This window comes from Lipotes vexillifer, unplaced genomic scaffold (assembly GCF_000442215.2).
Source record: "Lipotes vexillifer unplaced genomic scaffold, Lipotes_vexillifer_v1.1 scaffold298, whole genome shotgun sequence".
Classification (NCBI taxonomy): Eukaryota; Metazoa; Chordata; class Mammalia; order Artiodactyla; family Lipotidae; genus Lipotes; species Lipotes vexillifer.
This window is the reverse complement of record NW_006793272.1, coordinates 3,372,080-3,396,269: the sequence shown is the minus strand read 5'-3', so window position 1 is coordinate 3,396,269 and position 24,190 is coordinate 3,372,080.

Genomic DNA, 24,190 nt, shown 5'->3' with positions numbered 1-24,190 from the left:
TATGCTTCCCTCTCTTGCTTGTATGAGTGGGTCATTATCATCCTTCAGGTCTCACCTTAAATGTTAATGCCTCAGACACACCTTCTCTCATATCATATCTAATGTAGGACCCTCACTATACTCCATCACTTGTGTATATTAATTTCCTTCACAGAACTTACTGATTTTAATTATGCAATTATTTGGTTCTTTATTTATTTTCTATCTCTCTTACCAGAATATAAGCTCCATAAACTCAAGCACCATATTTGCTTTATTCACCAATACATACTCATAACCTAATAGGTCCTCAATAACTCAATAAATAAATCAGTAAACTAGGACCAGAATTTAATCCAGTATTCTTTGCACCTCATTATATTGGGTTGGCCAAAAATTTCGTTTTGGTTTTTCTGTAACATCTTATGGAAAAACCAGAATGAACTTTTTGGCCAATCCAATATATATTTGAGTGCAGTCTGGATCCACAGCCTGGGCACTTAACTACCACATGATACTCTGTAAACATAGATTTTGTAATAGTTATAGAGCTTGGAGTTACTGCTATAGCCCAGAATACTCAAGGTTAATTTACTTGAAGTTTAGAGTTGCTCTATCTGGTCCACTTGTGATGAACCTCGTTTCACTATGACTAAGTCATCTGCCTTAATGTTTTATTTGTCCTCCTCATTATAAACCTCTTCCTGGTAGAGAGCCAAGACTCTGTGCTCATATAAAAAACAAAATATAGGTGTTCATTATTTTTATTCTGAGGAAGAGTGGAGCAAAGGCCCAATGAGACTTTTCTGATAACTAACAATATGACTGGTTATTGCCCTGAGTTGCTTAATTGTCTACTTTGAAGAGACAGATATAGATTTTTATGGATATTAAAAACAAGTGTCAGTGCAGTGCACTGACTCCAAGGAGCCTGAACATTTTTAAATGAGTATTTAATGGCTAACAAATAGAAGTGTTGAACTGGGGAACTCATCACTGTTTACCAAACTCTTCTGCTAAGGAAGGGCAAGATGTCACAATTCTTATCATTCCTTCATTAGAAACAGATATATTGGTGGACAAGGAGGTTAATGGCTTTGGCAAAGGCCACAAATAGAATGAAAATTAGAAACCAAGAAAGATATCACATAGCTGTCAGAATACCTTAGCACAATTTCTAACTATATGGTACCTCAGGCACTTAGTTGATTTAGACTAATCTACATTCAGGGAGAATTTTTAAATTGTTGAGATAAAATCTATGGAGATCTCAGGGCACCACAAGATCATGTCTAACAATAATAGCTTGACATAAAATCCACTTCAAAGCAATTTAAGAAACCTATCCAATTTGACTGGGTTCAAAGAGTAGACAAGAGATCCTATTAAGACATGGGCTACAACATGACTTCTAAGTTCCAGATCTATTTTCCCAAGACATTTTCACTTAGTAGCTGTATAGGCACTTCACACCAAAAATATCAAAAACCAAAGTCAATAGCTTTTATCACCCATTGTTCCCAAATATGTTCCTCACCCTCTGTTTCCTACACTAGAATATAGAAAAAATATCCAGTTTAAAACTTGAGATATCTTTGTCTCCATACTGAAGATGTATCATAACCATTACATTAAGTAAATGCTTGAGTCCTACTTCTCTCACTCTAATAGTCAATCAACAAACACAGCTGATTCTACTTCCTTAATATCTCTGTATTCCTTCCACTTATCTCCATTCCATTACCATTACAATAGCAACTTAACAATTCTGCTTATTCTCAATATCTTTACCATATTGCAGCCAGAGAAATCATTTTAAAATGTGAATGTGATCCAGTCATTCTTCTGCTTAAAGCCCATCAGAACTTCCCACTGCATACATGGTAAAGTCTAAATTAAGAGGTTGGGATTAACAAATACACACTACTATATATAAAATAGATAACCAACAAGGACCTACTGTATAGCACAGGGAATTATACTCAATATTCTGTAATAACCTATAGGGGAAGTCAATCTGAAGAATATATATATATATATATTTATCTATCTATCTATCTATCTAAATCATTTGCTGTGCTGTATACCTGAAACCAACACAGGATTATAAATCAACTATACTTCAATAAAAATAAAAAATAAATTTCTTGATATGTATTACAAGGACCTCTGTGATTTTTCCCTTGTGATTTTTCAATATCATCCATATTAAAATTCTCTCAGTTCTTTGAATTCATCATATGCTATCTTTTCTCATGGCTGTTCCCTCTAAGAACACTGTTACTCCCATAACATGGCTTCACACACTAACTCCTGCTCATTTTCCATATCAAATTTTAGAATAATAACTCATATGAGACCTTCCCTGATTCCTTTGAGAGATGTCTAGTTACCTCAGTGATCACACAATATGATAACTGCATCCACTACTTCAAAATAGTTTTTAACGCTGTACTTTCAACTCCTACCAAAGGGCTTGACATAAAATAAAATTAAAAACCATAGTAATAATAAATAACATTTATAATTTTTTAAACAACTTTATTGGAGTATAATAGCTTTACAACACTGTGTTAGTTTCAGCTGTATAACAAAGTGAATCAAATATATGCATACATATATTCACTATATACCCTCCCTCTTCCATCTCCCTTCCACACTCCGTATCCCACCCCTCTAGGTAGTCACAAAGCACTGAGCTGATTTCCCTGTGTTATACAGCTGCTCCCCACGAGCTATCTATTTTAGATTTGGTACTGTGTATATGTCAATGCTACTCTCTCACTGCGTCCCAGTTTACCCTGTCCCCTCCCTATGTCCTCAAGTTCATACTCTACGTCTGTGTTTTTATTCCTGTCCTGGCCCTAGGTACATCAGAATTTTTTTTTTAAGATTCCATATATATGTGTTAGCATACGGTATTTGTTATTCTCTTTCTGACTTACTTCGCTCTGTATGACAGACTCTAGGTCCATCCACCTCACTACAAATAACTCAATTTTGTTTCTTTTTATGGCTGAGCAATATTCCATTGTATATATGTGCCACATCTTCTTTATCCATTTATCTGTTGATGGACACTTAGGTTGCCTCCATGTCCTGGATAATGTAAATAGTGCTGCAATTAATATTGTGGTACACGACTTTTTCTGAATTATGGTTTTCTCAGGGTATATGCCCAGTAGTGGGATTGTTGGGTCATATGGTAGTTCTATTTTTAGTTTTCTAAGGAGCCTCCATACTGTTCTCCATAGTGGCTGTACCAATTTACATTCCCACCAACAGTGCAAGAGGGTTCCCTCTTCTCCACACCCTCTCCAGCATTTATTGTTTGTAGATTTTTTGATGATGGCCATTCTGCCTGGTATGAAGTGATACCTCATTGTAATTTTGATTTGCATTTCTCTAATGATTAGTGATGTTGAGCATCCTTTCATGTGTTTGTTGGCAATCTGTATATCTTCTTTGGAGAAATGTCTATTTAGGTCTTCTGCCCTTTTTTGGATTGGGTTGGTTTTTTGATATTGAGCTGCATGAGCTGGTTGTATATTTTGGAAATGAATCCTTTGTCAGTTGCTTCATTTACAAATATTTTCTCCCATTCTGAGGGTTGTCTTTTCGTCTTGTTTATGTTTTCCTTTGCTGTGTAAAAGCTTTTAAGTTTCATTAGGTCCCATTTGTTTATTTTTGTTTTTATTTCCATTTCTCTAGGAGGTGGGTCAAAAAGGATCTTGCTGTGATTTATGTGAGTGTTATGTCTATGTTTTCCTCTAAGAGTTTGATAGTTGTCTGTCCTTACATTTAGGTCTTTAATCTATTTTTAGTTTATTTTTGTGTATGGTTATGGGGAGTGTTCTAATTTCATTCTTTTACATGTAGCTGTCCAATTTTCCCAGCATCAGTTATTGAAGAGGCTATCTTTTCTCCACTGTATATTCTTGCCTCCTTTATCAAAATAGAGGAGGTGTGGATGGTGACCTGTGCTTGCACACAGGCTTCTTGGTGGTGCAGCAGCAGCCTTAGTGTCTCATGCCCGTCTCTGGGGTCCGAGCTGATAGCCGCGGCTCGCTCCCGTCTCTGGAGCTCCTTTAAGTGGCACCCTTAATACCCTCTTCTAGCGCACCAGGAAACAAAGAGGCAAGAAAAAGTCTCTTGTCTCTTCGGCAGGTCCATACTTTTTCCCCGGACTCCCTCCCGGCTAGCCGTGGTGCACTAACCCCTTCAGGCTGTGTTCACACAGCCAACCCCAGTCCTCTCCCTGTGATCTGACCTCCGAAGCCCGAGCCTCAGCTCCCAGCCCCCGCCTACCCCGGCGCGTAAGCAGACAAGCCTCTCGTGCTGGTGAGTGCCGGTCGGCACCGATCCTCTGTGCGGGAATCTCTCCTCTTTGCCTTCCGCACCCTTCTGGCTGCGCTCTTCTCCGCGGCTCCGAAGCTTCTCCCCTCCTCCACCCGCAGTCTCCACCCGCGAAGGGGCTTCTAGTGTGTGGAAACCTTTCCTCCTTCACGGCTCCCTCCCACTGGTGCAGATCCCATCGCTATTCTTTTGTCTCTGTTTTTTCTTTTTTCTTTTACCCTACCCAGGTACATGGGGGATTTTCTTGCCTTTTGGGAGGTCTGAGTTCTTCTGCCAGCATTTAGTAGGTGTTCTGTAGGAGTAGTTCCACATATAGATGTATTTTTGATGTATTTGTGGGGAGGAAGTTGATCTCCACATCTTACTCCTCTGCCATCTTGAAGGTCCCCCCAACATCGATAATTTTTGTGTTCTAAGTATGTTACATGTGTTGTTTAACCCTCACAAAAATCACATGCAGTAGGTACCATTACTATCTCAGTTTTCCAAATAAGGAAACTAAGACATGGACTTGTTACACTGCATGTCATGGTTAAACTGCAAGAAACGGAGCAAATATGTGAAGCCAGGCAGTCTGGCTCCACAGTCTGGGCACTGAACTACCACACTGTACTCTTTTTTTTTTTTTTTTTTTTTTTCTTTGCCATGACTCCGGGGGGAAAAAAAAAAGAACATAATATAAAAAAAAAGTCACCATCCATGGACCGGGGCACGAACCCGTGTCCCCTGCATCGGCAGGCGGACTCTCAACCACTGCACCACCAGGGAAGCCCCACACTGTACTCTTTAAATTATAAAATAGATTTTATAACAGTCCTTACCTGAGTGAGAGATCCTGAGGTCCTCTCAAGTTAGAAACAACAGGACTTACAGAATAAGGAAACCCCTGTTGGTATGTATAGATAATTTGTATTAAATGATATGTTAGATTTCCATACTTCCCAACAAATGTTTATTGAACAAGTGGAATGATTGGGTTTAGCCAACAGCATGGAGCCAAAAAATATCACAAGAGAAAGGAGGCATTGATTTTACATTACAGGATCACAACAGACCCTTGAACCACTTCAATATAGGACACATTCTCATGGGAAAGGTGAAACATGTATAGAGAAGAAAGGAAAAAACATAAGATATCATTGACTTTAGGTCAATTTGATTTTTGGAAGCTGTCAATTCAAAGAGCTGTCCAGTGTGTAGCCAGAATTTAGCATAATTTGTAGTAAGGTTAGATTTGAAATCCTCAGGGTACTTGTATTATGGGAGAACGATATAATAGACTTTGAATGGGTTGAAACTTTCTCTCCTTGTTGCAACATTAGGTTCTCAATGATGTGCAACTACTTGCCTCACAGAATAATAAACCAGGAGAATTGGTCCTAGTTAAGAACTCTGAATATTAGATCTTTCATTTCCTTTATTTCTGAGCTTGAGCAGACTTTGATACCTTTATAAGCAGAAACTGCAGTGCATGTTTGAACAGAGAGAGAAGCTATCTTTGAAGATTGGAGCTATTGTATGTAGGAAATCACTTTAGTTGAGAAGTTTTAAAGTTCTTTGTCCTTAAAATTCAAGAAACTTCTATCACTTACCTGCAAGTACCAAACACTGTGATAGAGCTGGCACACCATGGAACCTAGAACAAATCCCTCCATATAGAAAACACCCAATAAATGCCAGATATCCTCTGCTTGCATCACTGCTCTCTTTCCATCCAGAACTTTTTACAAAATCATAGCTGGCTCTTAGCAAAATGTAAAGAGTTTTCAGTGCATTTTTATCACTTTCACATAGTACATTTGCATCCAAAATTATGCAACCCTATAGCTGCCTAATTGCTACCCAGAGTTCCCTAATGCAGTGCCTGGTATTACCCTTATAAGTAGTGCCTCCTGCTCTACACATTGTTTCATTTCTCCATAAAACCTTACCTTGCTGGTTATCCAGGCCTATGGGGCCTGCTGTCATCTAACTGGACCACTGGGAAGCAATTTGACAAATTAAGACTTTGAAAAAAATGAATACTTTTTTAAACTGAGACTTCTGGAGACACAAAGGAATAATTTTTTCTGATAGTGGAATTTAAGATATAATGGGAGAAATTGGGGTGGAATGATAATCATAAAGATAGCGAAAATAGTTTTCTATTGTCATTCCCCACAGAAAATCAATTTTGACAATAATCCATGGATGAGAGGGTCTTAGTGGGAGTCCCATTGTCCAGTGGAGAGGTTTCAGCACACTGATAAAGAAAAAAAACCTGAGACTGGATGCATTGAAGAGGGTAAGAGGAACAGTTTCATTTTTCTTGTGTCAACCTTACCCCAAGGTGGGGGATAAAGAACATATAATGGAATATTATTCAGCCATAAAAAAGAAGGATATCCTGCCATTTAGGACAACATGGATGAAACTGAAGGACATTATGTTAAGTTAAATAAGCCAGACAGAGAAAGACAAATACTGTATGATCTCACTTATATGTGGAATCTAAAAAAAAATTTTTAAGTTAAACTCGTAGAACCAGAGAATAGAATGGTGGTTGCCAGGGACTGGGGTGTGGAAGAAATAGGCAGATGTTTGTTAAAGGGTACAAACTTTCATTTATAAGATGAATAAGGTCTGAGTATCCAATGTACATCATGGTTACTATAGTTAATAATAGTGTAATATATACTTGAAATTGGCTAAGAGAGTTGATCTTAAGTGTTCTGACCACACACACAGAAAAGGTAAATATGTTAGGTAATGGATGTGATAATTAACTTGATTGTGGTAATCATTTTGCAATATATACATATTTCAGATCATCGTGTCATATACTTTAAGTATACAGAATTTTATTTTTCAATTATTCCTCAATGGGGGAAAATGGGAAACATTGATGAATGAGATATTACAAGGCAAATTTTACCCCATCTGTGCATGATGCCTAACCTTTCACCTTGAACACTATTTTTTAGCGTAAGTGACTTTTCAATGTGTGTTAACAGTAAGGCATTTACCTTCTTTCAACTTGCATAATAAGTTGTATATCTTATCTGAGTACTCCTGCCTATTCTGTGCTTTTAGAACTCTAGAAGACCAGGTTTATTTAAGAGCATATGGCTTATGTTATCAAGAGAAAGGAACGTGTATACTTTCCTGTCATATTAGCAAGTTTGTACCAACATTTTTCTCTATAGCAAAATTACAAGATCAGTTTGGTATAGAGAAAGAAACATTGAGCTGGGGCACAAGTTACTCCCTCTTGCTAGTTCTTCCTCTATAATGTGAAGGATTTGCATTAGGGAATCTCTAAAGCTTCTTCCTGCTCCAATATTTTAGTAAATGGCTAAGGATTATACCAATATTTCATTGAACAGATATACTCAAATATATGGTTACATGAAGCTTTGAAAAAAATTAGAAATGGGAGATGTTGGGGTTTAAGTTCCTCTACCCAGATGCATTTGTATTTAAATAAGAGAACTTAGAAGACAAGAATGTGTTTAAACTCCAAAGGAATCTATATCTAAGGGTGTAATGTTAAACATTATAACAAATGTGTGTGTGTGTGTGTGTGTGTGTGTGTGTGTGTGTGTGTGTACATTCTGGAGAAGCTGGGCCCCTCAAATTTGACCACAAAGTAGCTTTTGTCCATTTGCAAAGACAGCTTAACACAAGTCAAGTTCTACAAAATAGACAATGTGCAATTTGGGGTAATTTTTCTACAGAAAATACTGTACATGTAGTCTTTGTTATTTAAATGGTATATATGTGCCTTTGGAGGATAAAATATTTTGGGTAGAAATTTTATTTTTGCTTTTGAAGATCTCTACATTATTAGCAAAGAGACATGAGAGTACCCACAGATGGACTGTAGGGATAAGGTTCAGAGAATCAGGGAACACATTTTCTTTTGGATTAATTTTTGTTTTAATCTTTGTAATGTGTACCTAGAGACTCATTGGATACACTATAAATTAATAAGCAGAACTGATGGCAGATTATGGTTCTTTCTATAAGGAAAAATGGGGTTTGAGCAAGGAACAGAATAAATGAACACAAAAGGGGACATTTCTATGAAAGGCTTTTTTAAAAAATCAATAGCAAATATTTTCTTTTTATGTGGTCCTTTTCAAAGCGTTGTTTGCAAAGTGGGAAGAAAATGAAAAACCTCTATAGCCACCTCAGATCAAAGTATCCAAGTACACTATTATCTAAAATGTTACACACAAGTATGTTAGCTAGTAGAGAGAAGGACTGTTGAAAACTCTTTCCTTGGTCTCACCTACCAAATCCTTAAAATGGAATTGGTATACTTAAGAAGAGATAATGAACAGACATGAGTTTCCTAGTAATCCCTGTTGTCTATTGTATAACCTCCTTTTGGTATCAAGTACACAAGTCAATGGGAGGTCCTTTAATGAGTGAAGGAGTTGAAGAAGCCTCTATGGATAGTTAATTCTTATTGTGGAAAACCCAGAGAATTTTCCCTGTTTCCCTATAAAAAACACTTTCTGTAGATTTGTGAACAGAAAAATCACATCTGCTAAATACAGCCTCTCATTATCCTGGATAAATACTAATTCAATCTCACTTTGGAATTTCTTTTCCTAAGCTCTGCAGATAGCTCCACCACCAAAGTTTCACAACACTATGTGTCATAGCTTGATGGACATTTATATTTTATTCCTCTTAATGAAATGGGGTGCCAGTGTCTAAGATCAAATCCTGGGACAAACCCTAGTCAAAATAACATTTACAATGTATCTCTTCTGGTAGAGGATTTCTGCATATGTCCAATCTAATCTATTTCACATTGATCTCAATCAGTGAAAGGTTTGAAGGATAATGTTTTTCTGACCTTCTCTCATAATTTTAGAGTTACAGTTAGATTTTAGAGTTAGAGAGTCTGTAACCCTCATCTACAATAATTAATCAGCAAGTCAACACTTGAGCAGGTGCTTTGAACTATATATTCAATGATGAGGATTGATTTTTATTCAGAATCTGCTATAGGCTTTAACCAAATTCCTCCAAACAGTTAGCTTTGGTTTCAGTGGAATTAGTGGCCTTATAAGAGAGTACAGCTAGCCTTCTGTTATGGCAGGTTACTAAAAATCATTAATTACCAGAAAACTTAATCAGACTACAACTAAGTTGATGGCTTAGGCTTCACAAATGATTAGACCTTAAATTTGTAATGTCTGACTATTGAGTGAACATCTGTACAACTGGCAGGACAATGTTATTCATCCCCTGTATCTGCTCTTCCGCCTATTGACTTAAGGTAGAAGTAGAAACAGAACAGATTATTCATTTATGAGGAAATTCGTATCAGCTAAGTTCTATAACCACTGTTGATAGAGGTTAGACATATAAATTCTTTAGAAGCATCCTACCTAATACCATTACTAAAAGCTAATTAGATTTATTCATTCGTTAAGCATAGATTTAAAAATATAACATCTGCTATGTACTAGGAATGATGCTAGGTATTAGAGCTATGGGATGAACAAGGGAAACAAAAGATGCCTACTGTGTAGTTGTATACAATGCAGATGGACAAACAGCAAACATTAGAACAATTACAAATGCTGGGAAATAATAAAAGGTAAGTTAGAGTATAAAGCGTGATGTGTAATGATGGAGGATGGCTACCTAACCCAGTTTTGGAGGATAAGATATGACTTCCAGGGAATAAGGGTCTAAACAGATCTGAAGAATGTCAAATTTTGATGGAGAAAAATTCATTTATTTGAAGAAACTGACTGGATACTTCAGTCAATCTAATGATGAGATCTGTAGCCCCACATAGATGTAGTCACAGAAATTATTCAGTCCCCTTGGAGTAGATATTCTAGAGAAACAGTGTGGTTGAATGAAAGAGGATGGAATATGAGACTAACAACTTGGGTTCAAATGCTAGATTCTTTACATGTATTATCTCTAAAGCTCATAACTAGTTTGTAGCATATATATATTTCTATTGCTGTTTTACTATGGGTTTGGGTAAGGTACAAATCATTCTGACCCACTGTCTCTTCTATAAACTGAGAATAATATTAATATTGCTAGTAATGACTTTTTAAAATTTAACTTGCTGCTCAAGTTCTAGGTATTATTATTATTTATGAAGTTTGGGTAATACTAACTAAAGAACCAAGTGATTGTTTTTGTTTGCCTTGAGGTTATACTATATCTTTTAAAAATCCTATGTATTAGAATTATCTCGAGAGGGAAACAAAAATGTCCACTTCTAGGAGACTAAAAACATTAAATTTAGGGACAGACTAAGGTGATTTAGGTTTAGTTCAAAGGCTAGTGAATGAATATAAACTACCTTTCAAAATCCTTTCCAACAAAATGATATTATAATGTTCAATTATCCTTTGAAACTTTCCAACATAATTTATCGCCATCATCAAGGAACATATTCCAAATAGTTATTTGCTGATACAGTAATATTGACACTTGCCAGACAATGAGAGTGACAAAATGGCTACAATCTGTTTTTCACAACATGAAACTATGTTGAATGTCAAAACATTAAAATAAAACAAACGGCAACTTTGGAAAATCGGATTCTAATGTGTCCTTTGAAAAATTATTTGTATCAGGATTATATACCACCTGGTGGACTAATGCCCCAAATGATGAATCAGTGGTTATCTATCAACAAATGTGAAAATAACCTGTTACTGGAGAGTATTTGGTGGGAATAAATTGGCAATTTAAATTTGACAATCATAAGTTGGTTCACTGGTTGATAGCATCTACCAGCCAATATACTTGAAATTATATTTTCTGGTCTTTAAAATTACTTCCAGAGTTTCCATGGTGAAGAATGAGTTTGAAAAATGACAGTAATTTCTTTGCTCTTGCAACTGAATATCATTTGCTTTTTCATATTTCAGAAAATTATCAATACTCATGAGCATAAACACATTTGAAAAGTTAAAGTCTATATTCATCTAAGTATAACCTTCTTTTAATTTTATAATACAGTAATAATGAATTAATGAATAATGAATAATGATAATTATAATTAATGAATTAATGAATAATGAATTAATGTAAATGTAAATTATAATTTACTGCTATTTACTTTGCATCCTGATAAATGCAACTCTGTTAGTGCAATCATATAAAAATTGTTTGTTTTAAAGGTAAAATCAGTGGTAAGTAGGCTGTGAGAAGATTAAATTTCTACTGAATTTTAGATGGATGTCTTGATTGTTTGATTAGTTCAATAGCTATCTGAAATACACACATCATAATGGGGGTTAGCAGTGTGTGTCCTAAAAATTCCAACTGACATCTCTGAAGTATAGAGTAATATATGAAGGAGAGGAGAACTAATGTAGCTGCAATAGCCACAGGCTGAGCATGAGGAAGACTGATGTCTAGTTCAGATTACTGTTAATACATGCTTGACCTGACTTTATTCATCAGTTAAACTAGAAATTTATATTAGATTTCTAATCTTAATTTCTAATAAAAATTCAGTAATTATATTGTTAGAAACTTTTTTTTTTGTGATCACCCGTGTTTTCCAATGGTGAGGCTTAGAAAATCAAACACATAGTATTTTAAGTCTCTATGAACTGACAGAGCTACCTAAGGGGAAAAACGATAATGTCTTAGATAGGAAAATGACCAATATAAGCAGATCTTAAGAGAAACCAAAATTTACAAAGTAGAAAGAACTACAGATCTCAAAATAGAGGGGCACACATGATTTTGTACTTGAAAGATACTATTGGGGGTGGGTGGAAAGAGAGAGAAAGAGGTAGGTAGGGAGGGAAGGAGGGAGGGAGGGGGAGAGAGAGAGAGAGAGAGAGAGAAGGAGAAAAAGAGGGAGAGTTTTTTTTAATTTTTTTTATATAATTTTTAACATCTTTATTGGAGTATAATTGCTTTACAATGGTGTGTTACTTTCTGCTTTATAGCAAAGTGAATCAGGTATACATATACATATATCCCAATATCTCCTCCCTCTAGCGTCTCCCTCTCACCGTCCCTATCCCACCCCTCTAGGTGGTCACAAAGCACTAAGCTGATCTCCCTGTGCTATGTGGCTGCTTCCCACTAGCTATCTATTTTACATTTGGTAGGGTATATATGTCCATGCTACTCTGTCACTTCGTCCAAGCTTACACTTCCCCATCCCCATGTCCTCAAGTCCACTCACTAGGTCTGTGACTTTATTCCTGTCCTGCCCCTAGGTTCTTCAGAACCACTTTTTTTTTTTTTTAGATTCCATATATGTGTGTTAGCATACAGTATTTATTTTTCTCTTTCTGACTTACTTCACTCTGTATGACAGACTCTAGGTCCATCCACCACACTACAGATAACTCAATCTCATTTCTTTTATTGGCTCAGCAATATTCCATTGTATATCTCTGCCACATCTTTATCTATTCATCTGTCACTGGACACTTAGGTTGCTTCCATGTCCTGGCTATTGTAAATAGAGCTGCAATGAACATTGTGGTACATGACTCTTTTGATTTACAGTTTTCTCAGGGTATTCCCAGTAGTGGGATTGCTGGGTCATATGGTAGTTCTATTTTTAGATTTTTAAGAAACCTCCATTCTTCAGAGTGGCTGTATCAATTTACATTCCCAGCAACAGTGCAAGACTGTTGCCTTTTTTCCACACCCTCATCAGCATTTATTGTTTGCAGATTTTTTGATGATGGCCATTAGGATTGGTGTGATGTGATATCTCACTTTAGTTTTTTTTTTTTTTTTTTTTTTGGCACTATGCGGGCCTCTCACTGTTGTGGACTCTCCCGTTGCAGAGCACAGGCTCTGGATGCGCAGGCTCAGCAGCCATGGCTCACGGGCCCAGCTGCTCCGCGGCATGTGGGATCTTTCCAGACCGGGGCACGAACTCGTGTCCCCTGCATTGGCAGGCAGACTCTCAACCACTGTGCCACCAGGGAAGCCCCTCTCACCTTAGTTTTGATTTGCATTTCTCTAATGATTAGTGATGTTGAGCATCCTCTCACGTGTTCGTTGGCAATCTGTATATCTTCCTTGGAGAAATGTCTATTTAGGTCTTCTGCCCATTTCTGGACTGGGTTGTTTCTTTCTCTGATATTGAGCTGCATGAGCTGCTTGTAAATTTTGGATATTAATCCTTTGTCAGTTGCTTCATTTGTAAATATTTTCTCCTATTCTGAGGGTTGTCTTTTTGTCTTATTTATGTTTTCTTTTGCTATGCAAAAACTTTTAAGTTTCATTAGGTCCCATTTGTTTATTTTTGTTTTTATTTCCATTTCTCTAGGAGGTGGGTCAAAAAGGATCTTGCTGTGATTTATGTCATAGAGGGTTATGTCTATGTTTTCCTATAAGAATTTTATAGTGTCTGGCCTTACATTTAGGTCTTTAATCCATTTGGAGTTTATTTTTGTGTATGGTGTTAGGGAGTGTTCTAATTTCATTCTTTTACATATAGCTGCCCAGTTTTCCCAGCACCACTTATTTAAGAGTCTGTCTTTTCTCAATTGCATATTCTTGCCTCCTTTATCAAAAATAAGGTGACCATATGTGCTTGGTTTATCTCTGGGCTTTCTATACTCTTCCATTGATCTATATTTCTGTTTTTGTGCCAGTACCATACTGTCTTGATTACTGTAGCTTTGTAGGAGAGTCTGAAGTCCAGAAGCCTGATTCCTCCAGTTCCATTTTTCTTTTGCAAGACTGTATTAGCTATTTGGGGTCTTTCAGGTTTCCATTACAAGTTGTGAAATTTTTGTTCTGTTTGTGTGCAAAATGCCATTGGTAGTTTGACAGGGATTGCATTGAATCTGTAGATTCCTTTGGGTAGTAGACTCATTTTCACATAGTTGATTCTTCCAATTGAAGAACATGGTATATCTCTCCATCTGTTTTATCATCTTTAATTTCTTTCACCAGTGTCTTACAGTTTTCTGCATACAGGTTTTTTGTCTCCTTAGGTAGGTTTATTCCTAGATATTTTATTCTTTTAGTTTCAGTGGTAAATGGGAGTGTTTCCTTAATTTCCACTTCAGATTTTTCATCATTAGTGTATAGGAATGCAAGAGATTTCTGTGCATTAATTTTGTATCCTGCTACTTTACCAAATACATTGATTAGCTCTAGTAGTTTTCTGGTAGCCTCTTTGGCATTATCTATGTAGAGTGTCATGTGTTCTGCAAACAGTTACAGCTTTACTTCTTTTCCAATTTGTATTCCTTTTATTTCTTTTTCTTCTCAGATTGCTGTGGCTAAAAGTTCAAAAACTATGTAGAATAATAGTGGTGAAAGTGGACAATCTTAGAGGAAATCATTTCAGTTTTTCACCATTGAGAATGATGTTGGCTGTGGGTTTGTCATACATGACCTTTAGTATGTTGAGGTAAGTTCCCTCTATGTCTACTTTCTGGAGGATTTCTATCATACATGGGTGTTGAATTTTGTCAAAAGCTTTTTCTGCATCTATTGAGATGTTCATGTGGTGTTTCTACTTCAACTTGTTAATATGGTGTATTACATTGATTGATTTGCGTATATTGAAGAATCCTTGCATTCCTGGGATAAAACCCACTTGATCATGGTGCATGATCCTTGTAATGTGCTGTTGGATTCTGCTTGCTGGTAATTTGCTGAGGATTTTTGCATCTATGTGCATCAGTGATATTGGCCTGTAGTTTTCTTTCTTTTTGACATTTTTGTCTGGCTTTGGTATCAGGGTGATGGTGGCCTCACAGAATGAGTTTGGGGGTGTTCCTCTCTCTGCTATATTTTGGAAGAGTTTGAGAAGGATAGGTGTTAGGTCTTCTCTAAATGTTTGATAGAAATCGCCTGTGAAGGGGCTTCCCAGGTGGCGCAGCGGTTGAGAGTCCGCCTGCCAATGCAGGGGACACTGGTTCCTGCCCCTGTCTGGGAAGATCCCACATGCCGCGGAGCAGCTGGGCTGGTGAGACATGGCCGCTAGGCCTGTGCGTCCGGAGCCTGTGCTCCACAATGAGAGAGGCCACAACAGTGAGAGGCATGCGTACCGCAAAAAAAAAAAAAAGAAAAGAAAAGAAATCGCCTGTGAAGGCTTCTGGTCCTGGGCTTCTGTTTGTTGGAAGATTTTTAATCACAGTCTCAATTTCAGTGCTTTTGATTGTTCTGTTTATATTTTCTATTTCTTCCTAGTTCAGTCTCGGAAGGTTGTCCTTTCCTAAGAATTTGTCCATTTCTTCCAGACTGTCCATTATATTGGCATATAGTTGCTTACAGTAATCTCTCATGATCCTTTGTATTTCTGAAGTGTCAGTTGTTACTTCTCCTTTTCATTTCTAATTCTGTTAATTTGAGTCTTCTCCCTTTTTTTCTTGATGAGTCTGGCTAATGGTTTATCAATTTTGTTTACCTTCTCAAAGAACCAGCTTTTCATTTTACTGATCTTTGCTATCATTTCTTTCATTTATTTCTGATCTGCTCTTTATGATTTCTTTCCTTCTGCTAACTTTGGGTGTTTTTTTGTTCTTCTTTCTCTAATTGATTTAGGTGTAAGGTTACATTGTTTATTTGAGATGCTTCTTATTTCTTGAGGTAGGATTGTACTGCTATATACTTCCCTCTTAGAACTGCTTTTGCTGCATCCCATAGGTTTTGGGTTGCCGTGTTTTCTTTGTCATTTGTTTCCAGGTATGTTTTGATTTCCTCTTTGATATCTTCAGTGATCACTTTGTTATTTACTAGTGTATTGTTTAGCCTCCATGTGTTTGTATTTTTTACAGATTTTCCTGTAATTGATATCTAGTCTCATAGCACTGTGGTCTGAAAAGATACTTGATATGATTTCAATTTTCTTAAATTTCCCAAGGCTTGATTTGTGACCCAAGATATGATCTATCCTGGAGAATGTTCCATGTGCACTTGAGAAGAAAGTGTATTCTGTTTTTTTTGGATGGAATGTCCTATAAATATCAATTAAGTCCATCTTGCTTAATGCACCACTTAAAGCTTGTGTTTCCTATTTTATTTTCATTGTGGTTGATCTGTCCATTGGTGAAAGTGAGGTGTTAAAATCCCCTACTGTGATTGTGTTACTGTCGATTTCCCCTTTTACGGCTGTTAGCATTTGCCTTATGTATTGAGGTGCTCTATGTTTGGTGCATAATGATTTACAGTTGTTATATCGTCTTTTTGGATTGATCCCTTGATCATTATGTAGTGTCCTTCTTTGTCTCTTGTAATAGTCTTTGTTTTCAAGTCTATTTTGTCTGATGTGAGAATTGCTACTCCAGCTTTCTCTTGACTTCCACTTGCATGGAATATCTTTTTCCTTCCCCTCCCTTTCAGTCTGTATGTGTCCCTAGGTCTGAAGTGGGTCTCTTGTAGACAGCATATATATGGGTCTTGTTTTTTTTATCCATTCAGCCAGTCTATGTATTTTGGTTGGAGCATTTAATCCATTTACCTTTAAGGTAATTACCGATATGTATGTTCCTATTCCCATTTTGTGAATTGTTTTGGGTTTGTTTTTATAGGTCTTTTCCTTCTCTTGTATTTCCTGCCTAGAGAAGTTGCTGGTGGTCCTGAATTCTCTTAGCTTTTGCTTTTCTGTAAAGGTTTTAATTTCTCCTTTGAATCTGAATGAGATCTTTGCTCAGTAGAGGAATCTTGGTTGTAGGTTTTTCCGTTTCATCACTTTAAATATGTCCTGCCACTCCCTTCTGGGTTGCAGAGTTTCTGCTGACAGATCAGCTGTTAACCTTAAGGGGATTCTCTTGTATGTTATTTGTTGTTTTTCCCTTGCTGCTTTTAATATTTTTCCTTTGTATTTAAGTTTTGATAGTCTGAGTAATATGTGTCTTGGCATGTTTCTTTTTGGGTTTATCCTGTAAAGGACTCTCTGTGCTTTCTGGACTTGATTGACTATTTCCTTTCCCATGTTAGGGGAGTTTTCCACTATAATGTCTTCAAATATTTTCTCAGTCCCTTTCTTTTTCTCTTCTTCTTCTGGGACCCCTACAATTCAAATGTTGGTGCGTTTAATATTGTCCCAGAGGTCTCTGAGACTGTCCTCAATTCTTTTCATTCAGCTTTCTTTATTGTGCTCTGTGGTAGTTATTGCCACTATTTTATCTTCCAGGTCACTTATGCGTTCTTCCGCCTCTATTATTCTGCTATTGATTCCTTCTAGATAATTTTTAATTTCATTTATTGTGTTGTTCATCATTGTTTGTTTGCGTTTTTTGCTTCTAGGTCCTTGTTAAATGTTTCTTTTATTTTCTCCATTCTATTTCCAAGATTTTGGATCATCTTTACTATCATTTCTCTGAACTCTTTTTCAGGTAGAATGCCTATTTCCTTTTCATTTGTTTGGTCTGGTAGGTTTTTGCCTTGCTCCTTCATCTGCTGTGTGTTTCTCTATTTTCGCTTAACTTACTGTGTTTGGGGTCTCCTTTTTGCAGGCTGCAGGTTCATAGTTCCCATTGTTTTTGGTGTCTGCTCCCAGTGGGTAAGGTTGGTTCAGTGGTTTGTGTAGGTTTCCTGGGGGAGGGCACTGGTACCTGTGTTCTGGTCGATGAGGCTGTATCTTGTCTTTCTGGCGGGCAAGACCATGTCAGGTGGTGTGTTTTGTGGTGCCTGTGACCTTACTATGATTTTTGGCAGCCTCTCTGCTGGTGGGTGGGGTTGTGTTCCTGTCTTGCTAGTTGTTTGGCATAGGGTGTCCAGCACTCCTGCTTGCTGGTTGTTGAGAGGAGTTGGGTCTTAGCATTGAGATGGAGATCTCTGGGAGAGCTTTCACTGTTTGATATTGCATGGAGCCAGGAGGTCTCTGGTGGGCAAATATCCTGTTCTCAGCTCTCTCACCTCAGAGGCACAAGCCTGACACCCAGTCAGAGAACCAAGACCCTGTCAGCCAAATGGCTCAGAAGAAAAGGGAGAATGAAAGAAAGAAAAATAAAATAATACAAAATAAAGTGATTAAAATTAAAAAAATATATTAAAATTAAAAAAATGAAAAACAAAAAAAAATGAAAGAAAGCAAGAAGAGATCAACCAAACCAAAAAAGAAATCCACCAGTGATAACAACACTACAAACTATAGTAAAAACCAAACAAACAAAAAATGGATAGACAGAACTCTAGGGCAAATGGTAAAACACAGCTATACAGACAAAATCACATGAAGAAGCATACACATACACCCTCACAAAAAGAGAAAAAGAAAAACATATATATTTCTATATATATATATAAAAGGAAGAGAGCAACCAAATCAATAAACAAATCTACCAATGATAATAAACTCTAAATATTAAACTAAGATAAACATAAAACTAGAAAAAAATTAGATGCAGAAAGCAAACCCCAAGTCTACAGTTGCTCCAAAATCCACTGCCTCAATTTTGGGATGATTCATTGTCTATTCAGGTATTCCACAGATTCAGGGTACACCAAGTTGATTGTGGAAATTTATCTGCTGCTCCTAAGGCTTTTGGGAAGTCTAAGGTCTTCTGCCAGGTTTCAGTAGGTGTTCTTTAGGAGTTGTTACATATGTAGATGTATGTCTGATGTATTTGTGGGGAGGAAGGTGATTTCCATGTCTTACTCCTCTGCCATCTTGAAGGTTTCTATTTCTATTTGCCAAACTTTGCAAGCACTATTTCATTCAAAAGTCACAGCAGTTTGAGAAATCCTGACAAGTCAATTGCATTCTTCCCAACAGCTGCTGATGCAGGTGTCTTGAATGTGACCAACTCTTGATCCCAAGGGCAAGAAGCATGCCTTTGGGTCAAACACAGAACATAAACACATGCAGAAATCACGCAAACCTGATGTAGCAAGTGAAAATGACAAAAAGGTCCAGCTGATTAGAAGGCAATCTGATGATATAAAATCCTCCTGGCCTTTAAGCAACAGTCTTTTGAGAGAGAGATTTTGAGTGTAGTTATGTTTTCCTGTTTCATATGATGACAATCACTTCCAATTTGGAAAGTAATCTAGATCTTACTCCTAGTTAAATTAGACATCAGGCAAGTAAATGGTTCTTCATCTTTCCTTTTTTTTTTGTAGTATAAAAGGTGAACCTCAAACTCTACAGGTTGTATAAATATTGTACATTCCAACATATAAGATTCAGACTCAAGAACTTATTTTACATTATATTTTAATCTCTGTTTCAGTCCTCCTTGCATAAGTACATAATAAAGGTCTGATGGTGAAGGATACTCTCTTGTCCTATGAACTCAAAATAAACCAACGAAATCTCAGTTTTACTCACTTGGGGGAGAATCTACTGGGGGTATAATCTAATATGAACAGGTCATTGAAACTCAGGGAAAAGTAAATTGAAGTCAAGATCCATATGGGGGAAAGGAGCAGATAAGGCATAATCTTAGTGTGTGAGTCCATTCAGGCCACTATTAAAAAATAAGACAACAACAACAACAACAAAAACACCACAGACTGGGTAGCTTATAAACAACAGAAATCAATTCCTCACAGTTCTGGATGCTAGAATTCCCAGATCAGAGTACCAGCATAGTTGGGTGAGGGCTCTCTTCCTGGTTGCAGAATTCTCCTTATATCCTTACATGGCAGAAGGGGCTAGGGAGCTTTGTTGGATCTTTTATAATAGTACTAATCCCATTCATGAGGGTTCTGCTCTCATAACTTAATCACCACACAAAGGACCCACCTACTAATGCCATCACCTTTGAGGGTTAGGATTTCAAACATATGAATTTGGGGGGGGGACACAAATATTCAGACAATAGCACTGAAAAAAAGCCACATTATTTTAACACTTCATGAAAACAACAAAGAAGGAATCTTAGAGTTGAGAAACTAGGAAAGTGTCTATCTTCCCCTTCTAAGAGTACAGGGAAAACATCTCACTTAAACAGGAGAAATATACGATGGCAGCAGACTTCTCTTTGGGAAAAGGCAAGGTAGAAGGTTATAGAGCATCATGTTTAAAGTACTAAAATATTTTTTAAAAGCCCTAACAAACTGGAATTTATAACCAGTGAAAATATTTCAAAAATTATAATGAAAAATTTTTGTCAGACATACAAAAGTTGAAAGATTTCATCACCAGCAGACCTAAATCATAGGAAACAATAAAAAAGGTCTTTCAGGCAAAAGGAAACTAAAACCGGATAGAAATCTGAATCTGTATATAGAAGTAATGGAAAACATGGAAATGATGAATATGTGAGTGTATATATAAAGTGTTTTGCTTTAAATATCTAATTGATTATTTTAAGCAAAATAATAACAATGTATTATGGGGGTTACAAGAAATGAAGATGTAAAATGTATGACAACAATTGCCCAGAAGCCACAAGGAGAAAATGGAATCTACTATTGTACGGTTCTTATACTATATATGAAGTAATAATATACAACTGGAAGATCATAATAAGTTAAAGAAGTACACTGTAAACTCCAAAACAACCACAAAATACCAATAAAACAAATAATTGGAAACCCTTATGGCCTACCACTTTTGCCTCACACCATAAACAAAAATTCATTCAAATTGCATCATAGATCTAAATGTAAGACATCTTAAAATATAAAAACAAAAACCCTCACAGAATTTAAAAGATCTACAAACTGAACATTTTCAAAATTAGAAAAAAAGATCTTTAATCTTCAAAAGAAACAGAAAAAAATTTTAGAGTAGGAGAAATATTTGCAAAACTTACATCTGACAAAGGACATGTATCTGCAATATTGATATATAAAGAACTTCTTTAACTCAGTTATAAAAAGACAAACAACATAATTAAAAAGAGAAGAAAGATTTTAACAGATACTTAATCAGAGAAGATATACAGATGGCAAATAAACTCATGAAAAGGTATTTAATGTTATTAGTCATTTAAGAAATACAAATTAAAACCATAAGGAGGGAACATTATACTCAAACTTGAGGGGTTTATCTTTAAAAGCTTCAATATAATAAGAGTCAGCAAGAATATGGGGCAAATAGAAAACTCTTACAATGCTGGTAGGAATGTAAAATGCTAGAAATGCTGGAAAATAATTTGGTAGTTTCTTAAAATTTTGAATATACAACTACCATAAATCTTAGCTATTTCACTCCTAGATATTTACCCAAGATAGATGAAATGCTGGACAAAGACAGAATTTTACTTTGATATGAATGACTGGAAAACCAAGTGTAAAAAAAGCAATAATCAACTTAAAATAGTTTGTATTTCTGAGTTTACAACATGTGTAAAAGTGAAATTTGCAGAAAAATAGCACAATGATTTGGAGAGTAGTAAATGTTGTTATAATCTACATTTCTTGCATTATAAGCAAAATGGCATAATAAGCATTTAATGGATACTGAAGTAAGTTGAAGATGCATACTTTAATCAATAAAGCAATCATAAAAAAAGCACTTGTAGCTAAAAGAAAAACAATGAAAGAGTGAAAATTGAATTTAAGAAGACCTAAATAAATGAAAAGATATATTTTCATGGATAGGAGAAATTAATATTTTAAAGGTATTATCCTCCATATTTTTAACAGTAGCGTCAACATACTCCCCTCAAAATTCCTGCAGGCTTCTTCTTTGTAAAAATTCACAACTTGATTCTAAAGTTTATTTAGAAATGAAAATGATTTGTAATAGAAAAAAATATTATATAAGAAGTACACATTTTGATGACTAAGCACTATCTGATTTCAAGATATCTATAAAGCTACAATAATTAGGACATTGTGGGATTGGAGCAAATAAACAGAATAGAATGTCAGAAATAAATTCATACATATCATCTGACTTTCAATTAAGTTGCCAATTCAATGAAATGGAGAAAGAAAATGTTTTGCAACAAACTGTACTGCAACAGGATATCCACATGGAAGAGAAAGGAACTCTACCTTCTACTACATACCAAAATAATTGTATGTCTAATATTAAACATCTAAATGTAAAGATCTAATATTTTAATCCTTCTAGCATAGAACATAAGAAAAGAAACTTTCCAATAGAAGATATGAGAATGGAAGTTAAAAGGTTCTCAAGCACATTTATTCATTAAGGAAATGTAAATTAAAATACAGCGAGATGCCCCTACTTACTAGAATTTCAAAAGTCAAAAAGACTAAACAAGGAAAGGATGTTCACTCTCACTACTTTTATTTAACATAGTACTGAAAATTCTTGCCATAGCAATAAGCTAATAAAAGACATACAGTGAGAAAGGGCAAAATAAATCCATCCTTATTTACATATGACACAATTATCTATGAAAAAAATCCCATGGAAATTACAAAAAATTCCTAGAGGGCTTCCCTGGTGGTGCAGTGGTTGAGAGTCCGCCTGCCAATGCAGGGGACGCGGGTTCGTGCCCCGGTCCGGGAGGATCCTGTGTGCCGCAGAGCGGCTGGGCCCGTGAGCCATGGCTGCTGGGCCTGCGCGTCCGGAGCCTGTGCTCCGCAACAGAAGGGGACACAGAAGTGAGAGGCCCGCATACCGCAAAAAAAAAAAAAAAAAAAAAAATTCCTAGAACTAATGAGTTCAGTAAAGTGGCAGGATACAAGATCAATACATAGACATTTACCTTATTTCTATATTATTTCTATATTCTAGCAATGAACATGTAAAAACTAAAATTGAAAGCACAATACCATTTACAATTGAGCCAAAAAATTAAATACTTTGGTGTAAAGTTAGCACAATTATGAGAACTGTATGTTATAAATAACAAAATACTGATAAAATGAAATTAAAGAAGATTTAAATAAATGGAGATAACATAGCACATTTCTGGATTGGAACACTCAACATAGTAATTTTCCCCAAATTGATATACAGATTTAACAAATTTCTGGTGGGAATGTAAAATGGTACAGCCCATTAGAAAAATAGTTTGGTAGTTTCTTATAAAAGTAAATACACAGTCACCATACAAATTAGTAACTGCACTCTTGGGCATTTATTCCTGGGAAATGAAAGTTAAACTCACATTCACTCAGACATCTATATATGAAATTTCATAACATGTCTATTTATGACACAAAAACTGGAACCAGCCCAGATGTCCTTCAACAGTTGAATGGTACAGGGGAGGTATATGGTTTCTAGGCTAGGCCTGAGAATTAAATTGATATAAAACAGATTAATAGGAGAAAAACATACAAATAAATGTAAGTTTATGTGACACGGGAGCCTTCAAAAGGAATGAAGACCCAAACAAATGGTGAAACCTATGTGCTTTTATATTGAGTTGAACAAAGAAAGGCAATTGTGGAAAAGTAACTAAACTATGTGGAGAGGCTAAAGGTAGATTAGAATTATTTTAACAAGGTCTGGTTGTACAGAATTTTCTTGGCTTTATCACCTGTCAAAGAGTGCTTCATTTTTCTTGGTATGGGGAGGGCATTTTCACACAGGACTTTTTTTTTATCTCCTTTTTTCAGGAAGAAAAGGGGGAGATTAGAGTGCTCTTCTTGCATCTGCTGTTTTTCAAGTGCTTTAACTCAAAATAATCCGTATGCCAAAGTGGCATATTTCAGGGTAGCATATTCTGCTACCCTTCAATGGTTAAAAAAACTGCCATATCTATATTATGGAATACTACTCATCAATAAAACAAAACAAACTATTGACACATGCAACAACTTAAATGCATCTCAAGGGCATTATGCTTAGTGAAAAAGCCAATCTCAAAAGGTTATCGTTTATATATTTTAAATGGCAAAGCTATAGAGATTGAAAGCAGATTAGTGGTTGCTAAAGCACAATGCTGGGGTGGGTAGAAGGGTACTACTAATAAAGCATAGCACAGGGAAGTTCCTCTGTGGTTATGGAACAGTTTTGCATCTTGATTGTGGTTGTCATTGTGGTTGTCATTACACACGGGAT